Source organism: Pleurodeles waltl, chromosome 7 (genome assembly GCF_031143425.1).
Source record: "Pleurodeles waltl isolate 20211129_DDA chromosome 7, aPleWal1.hap1.20221129, whole genome shotgun sequence".
In the NCBI taxonomy this organism is placed as follows: Eukaryota; Metazoa; Chordata; class Amphibia; order Caudata; family Salamandridae; genus Pleurodeles; species Pleurodeles waltl.
Genome location: NC_090446.1, coordinates 1,266,215,272 through 1,266,230,988, shown reverse-complemented (window position 1 = coordinate 1,266,230,988; position 15,717 = coordinate 1,266,215,272).

Here is a 15,717-nt window from a genome sequence, read left to right as displayed (position 1 = left end):
AATAACGATTTACTGTATAAAATCATTTCTTATTGTATTTGTCAGACTGCACAATGCAAAGTCCTTCCCCGTTTTATTTGTTACAGGATGTCAAAGCCTTTTCCGAAGTGAGCCACATTAACTTGCCTCTCTTCATAGGTGGAATAGCAAACTAAGGCGCAATCATATGCCCGCTCATAAAGGCAACAAGCGGGTAAAGCCAGGTCCCTCTTTTTTGTGATTACATGAGTTTTTCCTTTTCCTTGACCATGAAATCTTGGTGGCGAATAATAACGCAATGGTAGTGGCATGCTGTAAGTAAAATCTTAGCGTATCAGCAGCTATTTCTGAAAATATGCAGTTATTCCTCATGCACCCAGCAATTAACTTGCATATGGATTTTTGGCCATCAATGAAATTGTTTATGTTGCATGTTGAGTTGTATGCGCATGAAGCGCTGAAATTCCTTACCTTTCTTGTGTAATCTCTCTCTCCTACCCTGGTGGCAGCTGGATATCTTTTAAACAGATGTGCTGTAATAATACTGAATGAACAAAATGAGTGATCATTATTTTCTCAAGCAAAGTTTGAGGTATTCTGCCTACCAAAAACAGCTTGAAAAAACGATTCAAATGCGCATTTTACAGCAGAAATTTCACATAACTTTGTAAAAAGTTCTATGTCATGATGTTACACTTGTCAAAGTTCAGTACTTTTACAATTCTCATGGGATTGTTATAGCTCACCTGACCCAAGAAATGTTTGAGAAAATAGTGGCAAGATTGACAGACCTAAGGCATAGTTGACAGGTCCTAGAACGCTGTTTAGATTGCCTTTCATTTTCAGAGCATCTTCTCTTCTACATTTCTCTTTCCTTCATGCTTTTTAGATTTCTTTAAGGAAATTGAGCTGAACATTAATTACTTTCGGAGTCATATTGACAACTCGAATCTCCATGGAAGTGGCATAGATGAAAATAATAAAAATATACCAATCTCACAATCTCAGGCGAGAGACAGCTGAGCTAAATGGATATTAGGAGGTCCTACAACAATGCTCTGATCTAATTAAGGATTCTTTACAGAATCCTCATTTACAAGGACTGTGTGTCACTGTAGAGTAATTTATTTGATGCTGTGGAGGGGCAAAATCAGCACTAGATTTACAAAGTGTCACTAGAGGCCTCTGGCGTCACTTTTTCTGATATGCAAGGTAGACGTTCCCTCCTAAAAAAGAATGCTATCCCGCTTGCAACATATTTACAAGTATATAAAAAATTGATGCGTTTATGAAAAGTAGCGCTAAATCTGAATTGCACCAAATTTTTTACCCCTCTGTCAGACAGAAGTTAAAATGTTCCCCAGGCACAGGTACATAAGGAGAACACTCATGAAAATACCCTGGCAATTTGGAGGACAACATGGACCCTCTTACAACTTGGGGCCCAAGGAGACCAGCCTCACCCTTAACAACACCATCACAGTCACCACCACCCAGACCACAGAGGCAACTTAGAAAAAGGGAGCCTGTCTACAACCAGCAGGCATCGTTGATTGCTCTCAGGGAGGAGGAGGTCATCACCTTCTCCAGGCTGTGCAGGAAATCAATCATCCGACTGCTCTGCCTAATTGTGCCACATCTGCAGCCAACAGTTGAACGGTCCACCATCATCTCACCGCTGACCAAGCTCCTTGCTGTGCTTCACCTCTTTGCGCCTGGACCCTTCCAGACCACAACAGCATGAGTGGATGGAGTATCATAGCCCTCCCTGTCTCAGTTCCTGCCCTCTGCGCTAGATGCAATCATCCCCCTCACACCCCAACACATCCTCTTCCCCAGCACCCAGCAATTGCAGCAGGAAATTAAATGGGGCTTCTACAAAATTGCTGGGTTTCCACATGTCGTCGGAGCAATGGACAACACACATATGCAACGTGTACCACATGCTGCAACAGAACATGTGTACCACAACCAGAAGCACACACGCCTAATGAATGTTCAGGTCATCGTGGATCATTTTGGTTTAATCATCAATGTGCTGGCCAAATACCAAGGCAGCATCCATGACTCGTTCATCTTTAGAAATTCAGTCAACCAGAGGTTTCATGATTGACAACACAGGAATGGCCTACTTGTAGGTAAGCAAAACGCAAATACCTAACAGACACAAGAACAAAGACATATGGGAGTACAATACACAGATTGCTCTCTGCCTACACAGATAGGAACTGCATGATGAGACCTGTCACACATACATGCACCATGCCTCTGAACGCATATCTAATGCAAATCACCCTGACATACTGTCTCAGGTTCATTTTAGTTTCCTGCGTGGGCACAGGAGATAGCTTAGCTTTTAGCTTGCAGACTTTTTGCCCTTATTACCTGATCCCCTTTGACCTATTTTTATGTTCTGTTTTATTCTATTTTATTATTTATTTCCTTTTAGCGCTGCTTGCAGATGTGTTCATTTTAGAGAAATGTTTTCATTTTCCTAATCAGTGTTATACTAAGAAAGCATCATTATCAGTGATGTACATGGGTAATGTCATCATGCTCCTTTTTGTTTCACATTGACAAGAACTGGATGCGAACATGTTAGGTATTTGTTATGTAATTGCCAACCCAAGTTTGTGAACACAATCTGATGTTTAGGTACATTCTTGCGTCAGGATTCCTGCACAAATAATAACGTGACCTATAAAAACACCTCACAAGACTAAGGTCATTAGAGGGGGTTCCACAAGGATACACCATCTAGACTCCATGCCATTTTGCAGCAAATCTCAGCTTTGTGTCTCTACCGGAGACTAGGGGGCCGATCTCATTCCAAGGAAACGGGGATGGGGCGTTTCTCATGGACACTGTACTGGCTGATTAAGCTTATCATGCCCAGCTCTTGCTTTAGGGTAGGGTTTAGGCCCTATTACTAGGAACTGCATATTTCATGTTTATTGCAATATGTTGGGGGTTTTCATACGTACCACTTTTGTCCTCAGCATTTTTCTTCTGTTATTTATCATTGTCATAATCATTACAGCACATGCATTTTATTGAAGATTGCAGTCCTTTCAATAAATAGATTGGAAACTGTCCTGCATGTTCTACATTGCCCGAGTGTGTGTAAGTGACTTATTTCTAATGAGAGAAAAGGGAGATAGATTTGTTACACCACAACTTCCCTCAAAGGTCTCCAGAGTCCATGCCCTAGGCTGCTAGAAATCACCTTTACAACTTAGGGTTTGGATGAGGTACTGCTAGAGAGCCAGGAGGTCTCGCCCGACAGCTTCTAACTGGTGTAGGAGTGACTCAGTCTCCTACGAACAAAAGGGTTGCCGTCCCTAATCCAGCAGTCTTGCTGAGAGGTGAGTCAGCCACGACATTACAAATGAAGACATCTCAAGCCACTTTTGCATATGTTGCATGATGGAAAGTCACACAGCCATGCATGGTACGTAGGAAATCTGCTCTACATTTCTGTGTGCAAGGGAGGTGTACTCTCTACCCTGGGGGTGGTTAAATGCAACACACATAGAACATCAGCTGTGTCACGCCTCCAACATCAGGGATTAGGGGGCTCAGTTACCCCGTCCTTGTGACACATTTGTAGGATGTTCCACTGGCACAATGTTCCAGGACATATTTACAAGGACATGCAAACCCGCCTTGCATGGCTTATCATGGTCTTGTAAATATGGACCCCTTACATGTATAACATTGTGTAAAAGGCCCTTTCAATGGGTTTTGCTTGGGGTATACCCACACAACACCCATGGACGAAAAAGGTACCTGTCGTATTCACAGATTTACAAGGCAGGGAATGTATCACAATTGTATGCCATCTCAGGGGTGGCATAAGAGTGACGCAACAGGAAGCAATATCCCTATTACTCCCAGTATCTTCCTCTTCCTATGTGTGCTGCATTCTATAGCAGACAATAAAAGAGGGAAACACCTCTCAAGTTTGTCCCATTTGTTTGTGCAGTGTTCCTGCCTGCATAAAAACTATCATCCCCACAATGCATGCACCCTTGCATCATGTTGCAAGGATAACTGCCTTGGCACGAGGCAGCAAGTTGTGCGTCAGGGCAGGGGGGGATGAAAGAAAGGTGCTATATCTTTTTAAAAAGGTGTTTTCTTGGCACTCTAGTCTGGCACTTGGCAGCACAGCAAGGCATGTGTTGTGCTGCTCTGTGCCATGGACAACATCAATGATGCCCTAGGTACCAGATGACAAACCACTTACCAGGGCCAGTTCACATGTAACTGTACGAATGTCCAATTCTATGTCAGATACGTCACATCTCACATGTGTGAACTATAATGGTACACACAGACATCATTCACAGTGCTACTGGGGCAGCAGCTTTGCCTGGAAGTTGCTCACACATACACAATATACATCCTGAAAGCTAAGAGGTGCACCTATAACCCCTGATGCAAGCGTGAATGTGTACTTCCTAGGCAACTTGTGTGTAATTTCATGTGCATTGACCACAAATTAGCCTGAGTCCTCAAGTAATGTGCACACGCTCCCCTTGTTAGAGACGTAGTACAGTGCAGGAAGCTGTGTAGCTTCACTGCAGATTAGCACACACAAATCTGCAGGATACATGTGTTTTGGGCACAATTTGGGCACAATTTCCCCACACATGTACACAATGTCAACACACTTTGACTTTCAAATGTGCCAGCTATCACATCAGGTCACCCATTTGGGATGTGTGAGGGCATACTGTGTGGATGGCATTGTGTCTACTGTCATGGACAATGTGGGCCAAACAAATGCATTGACACAAGTAATGCATGGCAATTCCAACATCTGAGGAGGAGCAGTGACCCATACATATGTCTATGTCAGCCATGCCAGCCATGTCACCAACAACATAGGTTGGACCAACAGAAAAGATTCCCAGGCACAGTCTGTTGCACTACACATGTATTGACAGCACAAAACATTGAATCAAATAGAGAAATAGGAATCAAACACCATCCAACCCTGCTGCAGAACTATGTCAGTAAGTTTATTTTTATGATCTATATGCCCATGCACTGCATATGACCCCACATACAGTGAGTGAACAGGTCCCTAAAAACTCCACCACACTGTCATGACTAACATATCATGTGGTCATGGTTGGCTGAAGTGCATGACAATACTAATACACATGATACACATGGGCAGGATGTTTTCAAATGCAGTTAACCAAATCAATGACACATTTTTTTCATTCAACATTTCAGGTGACCAAGTTTATGGCATTCATCCACGGTTGATGACCCCTATTGCTCATCTACAAACAAATGGGGAGAGGGCCTATAAGCAGCCACATAACAGGACCCGGACTATTGTTAGGAGGACATTTTGCTTGTTAAAGTCCTGCTTCCATTTTCTGGATGTATCAGGTGGGCAACAGCTTTATTCACCATCTTTACTGTGTAAGATGATCCTGGCATGTGCCATACTGCACAACATCTGTGTGAAAACAAATGTCCCCTGGAATGAGGAGCAGGAGGCTCCCAGTGAAGAGGAGGAAGATGACCAGGCAAATCATCTAGACATACACAATACTGTTGCCGGGGCACAGGGACGTGCTCTCATCGTCCAGCATTTTTTCTCAAAAATACATGTTGAACAAGGCATGACTGCCAATCATGTAAATATATTATCCCATGTCACATATGTCTTGGAGTGTATGCCACAGTTCTATTTCACAAAAAATATATCAAGGAATCCATGAGTAAGCCGCAAGAGTCGTTAATCTAGTGTGAACCAAAAGGAAAACAGATAGATAGGAATCACTATGTGCATCAGGGCAACACTGTAACCCAAGGTCTGTAAATATCAGTCAGGAACTGTAACAGTTGATCACTGTGACATACGAGTCAATTCAATGGGTGAAAGTTTCATAACACTGCTGACAACTCACAACATCCACATCATTTGCACTTGCATGTTTGATAACGAGCAGGTGTATCACAGAGGCCAGTACATCTGTATGTGTAGCCCAGTGTCCAACAAATCATGGTCATCTTGTTTTTATGCCAATCAATCTCATTGTATGTCTCATGCCATTGGTTACGGGTCTGAGAATATCATGTCACAGCATGACTTATACAAAGATGTGGGGCCATTAGCTGTAAACAGCATTCTCCCAAACCACCCCTACTCACTGTGCAGATGCTAAAGTATATTGTCTACAGCTGTGGCTGACTACTCCTCACAAACACACTCACAGGGAAGCCAAGCAGAGTCAAAATCATGGCCGGCCGTAACAGGGTCTGCTACATTCTGGGGGGGCTAACAGAATACACCAGTATTACTCCTGGAGTCATGGTAGGTTGGGAACCATTTACCCTACTCCCCACCAATATCAGTTGAAACATTAACACTGTGCTGCATGTTGCCAGACACATGTGCAGGGCATTATCTCCCATGGACTAATGACAGTGAGGAGCAGGAACAGCTGGACAATGAGTATGTTCAAGATGGGGAGCAAGCTCAAAATGTAACCTCCATAGCAGCAACATTGCTGAGTCCACAATTTCCAGTCCACTGTGTGGTAGATGCGTGATAGACTCACATAATGTCAGAAGAGTGTGATGACAAGAAAGACTGTACCAATGTAAGAAAACATATAGCATTATAAACAGTGTGTAGCCAAATTACCTTCCCAGTCACTGTGTGAGGAAGTCATCCAGTTTGCACATACTACAAAATATTAGTAACTGAAAATAGTGTGGACTGACGATAGTTGTACCCTGGCGCTGCTAGCCAAGCCTAATGCCACTATCTGAATAAATGGTTTATGCTACATTGGATCAAGCACAATTAAAATCAAAAGAATCCTGTAAGTCCCTAGTAGATAATAGAGCAAGGTTAACTCCAAGTACCAATAAGTCCCTAGTAGATAACCGGGCAAGGTTCAATCCAGCTACCTACGTGTCCCTAGAAGATAATTGGGCAAAGTTGAGTCTAACTACCTATGAGTCCGTACTAGACAATAGGACAGGGAAGTTTTGGCTGTCGGCTGCATGTCGAATGTGGTGCCAGGGAAAGATACAGTTGTCTAGTAGCAAACTGGCAGTGTGTCCCCTGATGGGAGGTCCCTGGATGGGGGAACATGACCAAATGGCAACATTCACATATCTATACACATGTGTGTACTAAGGGCCTTATGTATTAGGAAATTGTGCAGCAGCAGTGCCACAAGTAATTTTGCAGTGCCAAGCTGCGTAATTTCCAGAATGCAGGGATGTGCCATAATTACCAAAATATGATGCATCCTTGTGTTCTCCCCCCTGCGCTGGTGCTAAATCAGCTGACTAGTGCCAATGCAGCCACCCTTGCACCATGGTGTAAGACTGCCTGCATTGTGGGGGTGACTGTATTATTGGACAGGAAGGAGCACCTTCCTGCAGAAAAACAATAATTAATGGTGATTTGCTCCTTCTATGTGTTCAGCGGAAAGCAGCACACATAGAAAGGGCAACAAACAAGGAGAAACAAAAGTATTCCTCATCGTTGTGCCACTCTAATGCCAACCCTAGGGTGGCATTACTTATTAGCGCTACCTCAGATTTATGAATTCTTGTAAATCTGGGGCAGTGTCAGAAAGCAATGGCTGTTGTGTGGGCATGCCCACAGCAACACGCATTGCACAACCCTTTGCCGCAGAAAACTGCATCGGGTGGCCCATATTGACAAAGGCGCTTTAAGCCACGAAAAGTGGCTTAACGCTGCCTTGTAAATGTGGTGTAAGGAACAGCGTCACCAGAGTGTTGCCAAAAGTGACACTCTGGTGGAGCAAGGGCCTCGTAAATGAAACCCTAAGTATCACAACACTTGTCTGCACCAGACACAGTAAACCCCTCCCCACTTGCTGTACCACCTGCTGTCTGCACTTTTGGGACACAGCATATATCATCCATTGTCTGCACTGTCCTAAATATGGGTTTGTGGTCCGCATTCCAGGGCTAGACCATGGCATCCCTGGGGACATATTAAGCAATGGACTCAGATACCAAAACATAGGGTATAATTTACAAGCCCCTTGTACCTCTGTAGCCTACTTTTTTGGGAAGTTTTGGCAGCACAGAACTATCCCCCTCCACGTGCCAGATTTACCCTAGCGCCACATCATACCTGTGAAAGGTACAATATATGCAAGGGAGGCATTCCCCCGCAGGGAGGCCCTTCAAAATGGCTCAGCGAAATCTACTAGATTTCACTGCATCATTCTAATGTCATTCTGTAATGCCTGCTCAAGTGCAGGTGTTAAAGTGACACTGTGCTTTGTTATATGGGCCTCCCTGCGCTTTGAAAGTCCAGCAAAGCGGCACAATTGCATCAGAAACTCAGATTCAGCTGGGCTGATGAGCGCCATGGTGTGCCCTATTGTAACTACAGTGCTACTATGGAGTTCTTAGTGTAGCACAGGGCGGTGCAAGAAAGCTGGTGCCCGGATCATGATGCACCATTTCCTTGCAAATGAGGCCCATTGTTGGCAGAAGGTGAAGGTGTGGTGTCCACGACGCATAGAAAATGTGGCCTATGCATGGTCCGGTCCATGTAATTCATGTTCTTACACCAATGCATACTTACAAAACATACATTGGAACATGGAAAGAGAGGAGTGTGTGGAACACAGCCATTCACAGGAAACACAGCAACCCTTAGGCCTAGGAAAATGATTTCCAATAGACACCATACACAAATACATTTCTGGGAGGCCGTGAGCCAAAAACAACAATGCATTCCAAAATGTGTGTATTTTCCAGCAATAGCATATGCCAAAAAAAGAAATATGCCATCCATGCATCAGAAATTCCTCGTTTTTGTTCATCATGCATCCTTAAAAATCCACACAAAGGCCTGGAGTATAAAAAAGAAGATGCATTGCCCAGAAACTTGCCGCTGCAGCCCAGGAAGTGATGCAATGGCTCAGACATGTTGCAAACTTTCTCTTTCTCTTTCAGTCGTCACAGTCATCTTGTCTGTGTTGGAGATAGGTTGTGTGTTGTTGGAGCTGCATTGACGAGTGCAAGTAGAGGTGTCGTTTGTGCTGTCTTCTGTCCCTATAGTGTCCCTGACCTCTGTTTTGTCCTGTCTTTTTTGTGCATTGTATCTTTCTGTGTTTGTCTTTGGGGTGGTTCAGTCTGTTGGGGCAGTTGGGGTTAGTTTGGGGTTATTTTTTGGTTGTTAAGGGTACCGTGGGTTTGGATTGGGACATGTCGGGGAGGGGCCAGTCACCTCAGTGCCAATGATTTGGGAGGATTAATCTGACTGATAACGCATTACCTCCCTTACATGGTGGTCTGGGGGTAAGAGTCATACAACAATACAGGATGGAGGCACGCAAGCTGCAGTGGTGGAACGTCTTGTTCCACATCCCCTGTATAATTGAGGTAGAGCGCACAGCCGACCAATTGAAACATCAGTGGGCAGACATCATTGCCAGGGAACGGGACCTTCTGGACCACCTTGGAATCAAAGTTGGTGGAACTGTGGGTGAGTACATAATCTATGTGGCTGACTCTTGTTTTGTAATTACAAGTACATGTCTGTTGGCCATGGAGGGTCCTTTACCAAGCTATGACAAAAGCCAGGGCTGTGAGTAGTGTGTCCCAGCCAATCAGAATCCATGACAAGGGCAGCAATGCACCATTAAGGAGACAAATGGAATATTCCTGTCTTTGTCCTGTGTTTAGCCACCAAATTCTGATGTGCACCAATGTCGACACACCCGTGTCATGGTGCAAGGGTACATGGTTACCAGGGACAAGTGTCTCTGTCCACTAAGGGCCTGACTACTGTTGTATGTTGCATAGTTATGTACATGTGATGAGAAAACCAAAGCAGGAGTAAAGGGAGTCATGGCTGAGTGTGTCCTGTGAGTCATGTATGTGCTGAGTGCCATCACAATTAGCTATGCTGGGAAATGGTGTAGTAGGTTCTCATCTACAAAATGTGAACAATGTAGCCAGGACACATATGTATGGTTCCAACACGTATGTATACATGTCAGCCTGGCCAATCAATGTATGTCAGTGAGCCGTGTTTCATGGCCTATTTGCGCATTCACTAACCTAGGTCTACTACGTCCATTAGCAGATGATGTGTAATTTGCATAAGTTGTCCAGAGTGTTTATTGTTCAACATTCACAGTGTTATGTCTCATGTTGTCAAAAACAACAACAGGAGGGGCGGTGAGAGGGGAATTTGGAGGATAGACTCCTGGTCCAGTGTGTGAAGCTCCCAATACTGTATAAACCAAAAAATTGCACACACGGTTCCAAAAGGCGGGAAGTAATATCTACCGGTTCTGCAAATCAGGGAAACCAAAAGGTTGTAAGCACGAGCCCTCACTCACCTTTCGGTGACATGCTTCATCATAGGGCTGTGCTCCTCGTCAAGCCGGCGCTGCAATGCCTGACGGGCCCCACACGGGGGCTCTTTGCCGGAGATCTTTTAGAGTGAAAAATGCGTACCGGTCAAAAGTAGAAAACGAGGATTGGAATAGAAAAGGTTAAAAATGTGTAGAGGTAAAAGACTGTTGAATTCTTTAATTAAATGTTTTACCCTCTGGCATGATTAAAAGCAAAAGACTAGGGATAAAGTAAAATAATGTTTACACTACCCATAAAACGTGAAAAATGCTATTTATAGCTACCGCCTCTCATACTAGGGAGTGGTATAGGTGAAATAAGGTAAACACAGGGTCCCCTGTGTTACTCTACATCACTGGTCAACATGTTTCTCGCTATGCGATTGGTCAGGACCTCAAAAAACGTAACTAATCCTTCAAATATTTGGGCTGCCCAAACTAGGGAAAGCAGAACCCTTCAAAAACTAAATGCGGGGCCTCTTCGGGGCAGACATCGTGTTGAGAGAAACCTCTATGGTCCAGTACACTTACTAATGTTGAGACAATGTTGAAGGATTAGGTACGTTTTTTGAGGGTAAAACATTTAATTAAAGAATTCAACAGTCTTTTAAGCATATGAAGCATGTCACCGAAAGGTGAGTGAGGGCTCGTGCTTACAACCTTTTGGTTTCCCTGATTTGCAGAACATGTCTCATGTTGTGTCTTGCAGGTGGACCCCAGCGGTATACCATTGGAGAGGTGGCAAGCTTTGCAGACTACGATGCTACCAGTGAGTGTCATTCTGTATGTGTAATGTGAGTGGAAGTATTGTGTGTGTGTGTGATGTTGCATGTTGTGTGCAAAGCCATGTACCAAATGTATGTATGCTACTACAGACATTGTTTGCTATACATGGATGTGGACTGTATAGTGTATGATCTGCCGCCCAGGAAAATAATGTATTGGTGGCAACATGTGCTGCAAGAATCTTGTAAATGCTGGACATGGTGAAAGAGTGCAAAAACAGTGATGACAGTAAGGAAAGATCCCAGAAGTACAGGGTCCTACACATGTATGCAGGGTGGCAAAATGTTGTTCTCTAAACAAGTTACTGCTCTGTGGCACATGTAGCACAGAGTAACTCAGGTCATGGTAGGATTAGTGACCATGTGAAAAGGTCCCAAAGATTAGCAGGACAGGTGTCAACATACCACAATTGAAAAAGCCATAGATTTGCCCACCCATTTGATGCAATGCCCCATCCTTTGTGTCATTCGTTGCAACATTGTGAGCCCATGTCATCCTCACAGATCTTGACATGTGTGTTTGGTCCAAGGAATTTTCTTACAATATTGTCATACGACATGCCATCGCTAAACATATCATCAGAAAGTGGTGGTTTGATTGTGTCCATGATGTGATGCAAACAGCTGCACACAATGTACAGCATTAGCCAGCGCTGTTCCAAGGTCCCTGTGCAGCTGATGTGTAGGGCAGTGTTGTAAAACACACTAACCAGATATTTGGGGGGGCATAGCTTGACTGCCTAAGATGGCAGCTGCTTAGAGCTGGATCTTCGAGCCGACCCGCCTAAAATCCTGTAATTACCAGGCTGTTGGGGGGCCCCCGCGCCACACTGAGCAGGTTGGGGCCCACTAGCCAGAGGGGATTTGAGAGACGGAGTCTCTAGAGGAGTCGGGCTCCTGCAGTGGGCCGCGCGAGTGACTGCTGGCGTGGAAACAAGGGCGGTGCATACGTGCACAACCGAGCTCAGTGAACGCCTGGGAGCTGAAGTGGAGCGGTGGGGAGCGGTGCGCCGCCCCCGGCTGCGATTGGAGAGGCGCTGGTGGTGGGGCCTGGCTGGTCCCCAAAGGACCCCAGGGACCCCGAGGGCCATTGCCAAGGCCGCTTGCCATGCGGGCGCATCAGAGGACTGACGCGCTGTGCGCCCTCTGCGCGGCTGAGGAGGCACTGTGGGTGTGACCCGGATTGGATCCATACATTAAGCACTGGCGGTGCTGTAGTGAAAGGTGGCCCCTCGTAGGAATGGAAGCAAGGAGCGAGGGGTGCCTGAAACGAGGTGAGGAGACAGTGAGGGGGTCGAGGAGACCCCTGGACTATGCTGCCCCAGCGCGGGGAGGCAGTGGAGGTGGAGGGCCCCCCCGAGGAGCATGAATAGTGGGGGATGTCCCCTGCCCGACCCTCCGCTATGGATTTTATGAACAAATATGAACACAGCACTCAAAAACGTACAAATTAAGAAAGTAAAGGTGAAAGCTGGCATGTAGCAGCTTTGTTAGTAAATTAGTTGTATATTCCTTAGGTGTTCCAATAGGTCGTTTATTTTGATTGATTTTCGTAAATTCCGAAATACAGTCAAACAGGCACAGCCTATACCGAATCAAGTTTTCAATATGTACATGGATACTGAAATGAAAATCATCAACACAAAGAACAAAAATTGTGTGCATAGACACGGCAAAATTACCCAGTGTGAAAATCGTAATGTACAAATATGTATCAAGTAATAGTGAAGTTTTGTCCTGTGGTGAAAGAGAGTGGAGCCCAAAAAAGTAGAAGAAGAAATGTGAGTGTGTTATTGTCTACCCGCAGTCTAGATATCCAGCGGCTAACTAGTGTAATCACTAGTGTAATCAGAGCAAGTCAAAATTAAGCAGGTGAAAAAGTAAAAATAAAAGGTAGCAATACCTACCTAAAGTGGTAGTATGGGGATGGGATATCCAAAGGAGGCAAGTTACAGTGGCACCTGGAGGAATAAGAAGAGGACCAAGAGAGCGGAGGGGAAGAAAAGCGATGGAAAAATTAAAAGGAAAAGAGAAGTGAGTAACTAGTTGGAATATAGTAGAAAGGTATAGAGATTGCGTGTAGTACATAGGGAGGGGCTACCTTTGCTATTATAAGTAGAAAGTGGGAGTTCGATCCTGTGTGTTGATCAGCTGAAAGTAATACGCTGTACTCAGAGGTGGTATTGTCCAAGAATAAAAGGTAGGTAAATCCCAGGCATGTAAAGGTTGGATGGACCTTGGTAAGTCCTAAAATAAAGTACAAATAAGGAATGGTCATAAAGCAAGACGAGCGTGTGCAGTGTTTGAGGTAGGCTAAGGAGAATATAACCAAAGTCAACCGAAATCCATCAGCAAGGAGATAGTGCAAACATAAAACCAAGACTCATAAAGTAATGGTCCCAGAATGATGGACGTATTTGAGACTCAAAAAACTGGTGGATATATGTCCCATTCAAGAGTGGGGTTAATTTAAGCCAATGAGATGACCGCTAAATATAAGGTAGTGAAACACGCGTGTCGCTAACCAAATGCAGTAGGGACTAGAATACTCTACAAATAAATGTAGTAAAGTGGCATATCACCATCCTTTATAAAATTAAACAAACGATGATGAGGAGTATTATCACTGAGGGAAGTAAGGAAATAGTGTGTGGCGGCATACAGTCCAGTAGAGGACTGTGAGCCTGAATCCAGTCATTTGGGTGGATGGTGCACATCTAGCGCCAAGATACGCAAAAAACACTGAGATACTCGATAAAAACAAACAAAAAGGCCTTAAGGCCATATCTTACCGACAGGGTGTCCGGGAGCTCCTTGTAGTGTAAGAAACAAAGTTGATGTTCGCGACCGGGCGGTAGCTTAAATAGAAAAAAGGGGGCGTCCTAAGTGCCACGAAAGGACTTGGGTGCCATCTGTATCCAGAAATGCAGCCGAAAAGGGTCAGAATGGGGGCCATATGTGGAGGGTAGAAGGAAAGCAAGGCAGGATATTTATAGTAGGGCAGGAAAGAATCGGTAAAGTAATCACCTGGTGAAGTTGTGACCCATAAAGCCAACCCCTTAACAAAAATAGAAGTAATGTCACAAGGTTACTTTAGACAATATATAAATGGTTGGTAGATGGTTCATAATAGCACAAAGTCATAAATAACATATGTAATTGATAAATTGTTAGCCACAATGTGTTATCTTAAGGTAAACCCATTGTTTATAGTGATAAATAGTAACCAAACAGTAAGCAGTAGTATGGAGGAGACATAAATGTTAAAGTACTATGTTACATATAGTCCTGAGATCTAGTAGTGTTATAATACAGGGGCGAGAAGGGTTAGAATTGATGTTAAAGGATGGAGTGAAGTTATACCACAAATCACACATTGTGAGAATAAGTTAGCAACAGAATGATGTCACGGGGTACAACCATTAGTAATTGACTGTCACACATAGTTGATACAGTTAACACAAGTGATAACAGAGATGTCAATAGACATGAACATTGTACCATATAATCATGAAGATTGAGCAGTGTTATATATTATATCAGAAAAACCCCAGAGACGAGAGGGTTTAGTAATAAGAATCAGAAAAGCATATACTGAGTGAATCAAATAATTTTCAATATTAGACCATTAAGTCACGTGATTGATAGCCACTGTTATTAGGTTCTACCCATATATATGTGTCAAGTGAGTAAGTATATGGTAACAGGTAAATGTAAAGTATATATCCATTTACATGTCGCTGTCAGGGAGTCAGTATAATCTACACAGATAAACATTGGTCTAAGTAAGGAACATGTGAAGTTCCTTATCAGTGTTCAGACCTTTCTCTACAGCTCGTAGTTGAAGTATCCATTTGGCCTCACATTTGCGCAATTCTTTGGTCCTATCACCCCTCTTGGAGACGGACTGATATGTGTTATGCCAAAAAATCTGATTCTGGGAATGTCAGATTCATCATGTAGAGAGTTAAAGTGAACAGCCACGGGATAATTGTAATTTCTGATGGCCCTGATATGTTCCTGTATACGTTCCTTGAGAGGGCGTATAGTACTGCCCACATAAATTAGTCCACATACACAGATGATGCAATAGATAGTGTTTTTAGTATTGCAATTAATGAATTGCCTGACATGATAGGTGGTTGGTGTGTTATATGTAAATGTCAAAGTTTTGTTGAGTGCAAATTGGCACAAAATGCAACAGCCACATGTGTAGAAACCAGATGGTTTGTTGGGTAGCCACTTTTGCGAGTCAGCAGGGGAGAGGGGTGCTATAAAACTGGAACAGAATATTTTTCAAAGTACGTCCCCTGCTGTGGAAGATGGATGGTGTCTGTCCGATCATCTCTCCCAATTTGGAGTCAAGAAGTAGTGTTTTTTGAGTATTTGGTATAGAACATGTATAGTGGGGGATGTCCCCTGCCTGACCCTCCACTATGGATGTTGGAGGGTCCGGTCTGGGGGTACCTGATGTGGAGCCCAAGGCTGTGATTACCCCAATAGCATCCCCGGCATGGCAGGCAGCCCGCCCTGGTGGAGATAGGAGATGCTGGCATTGAAGTGGC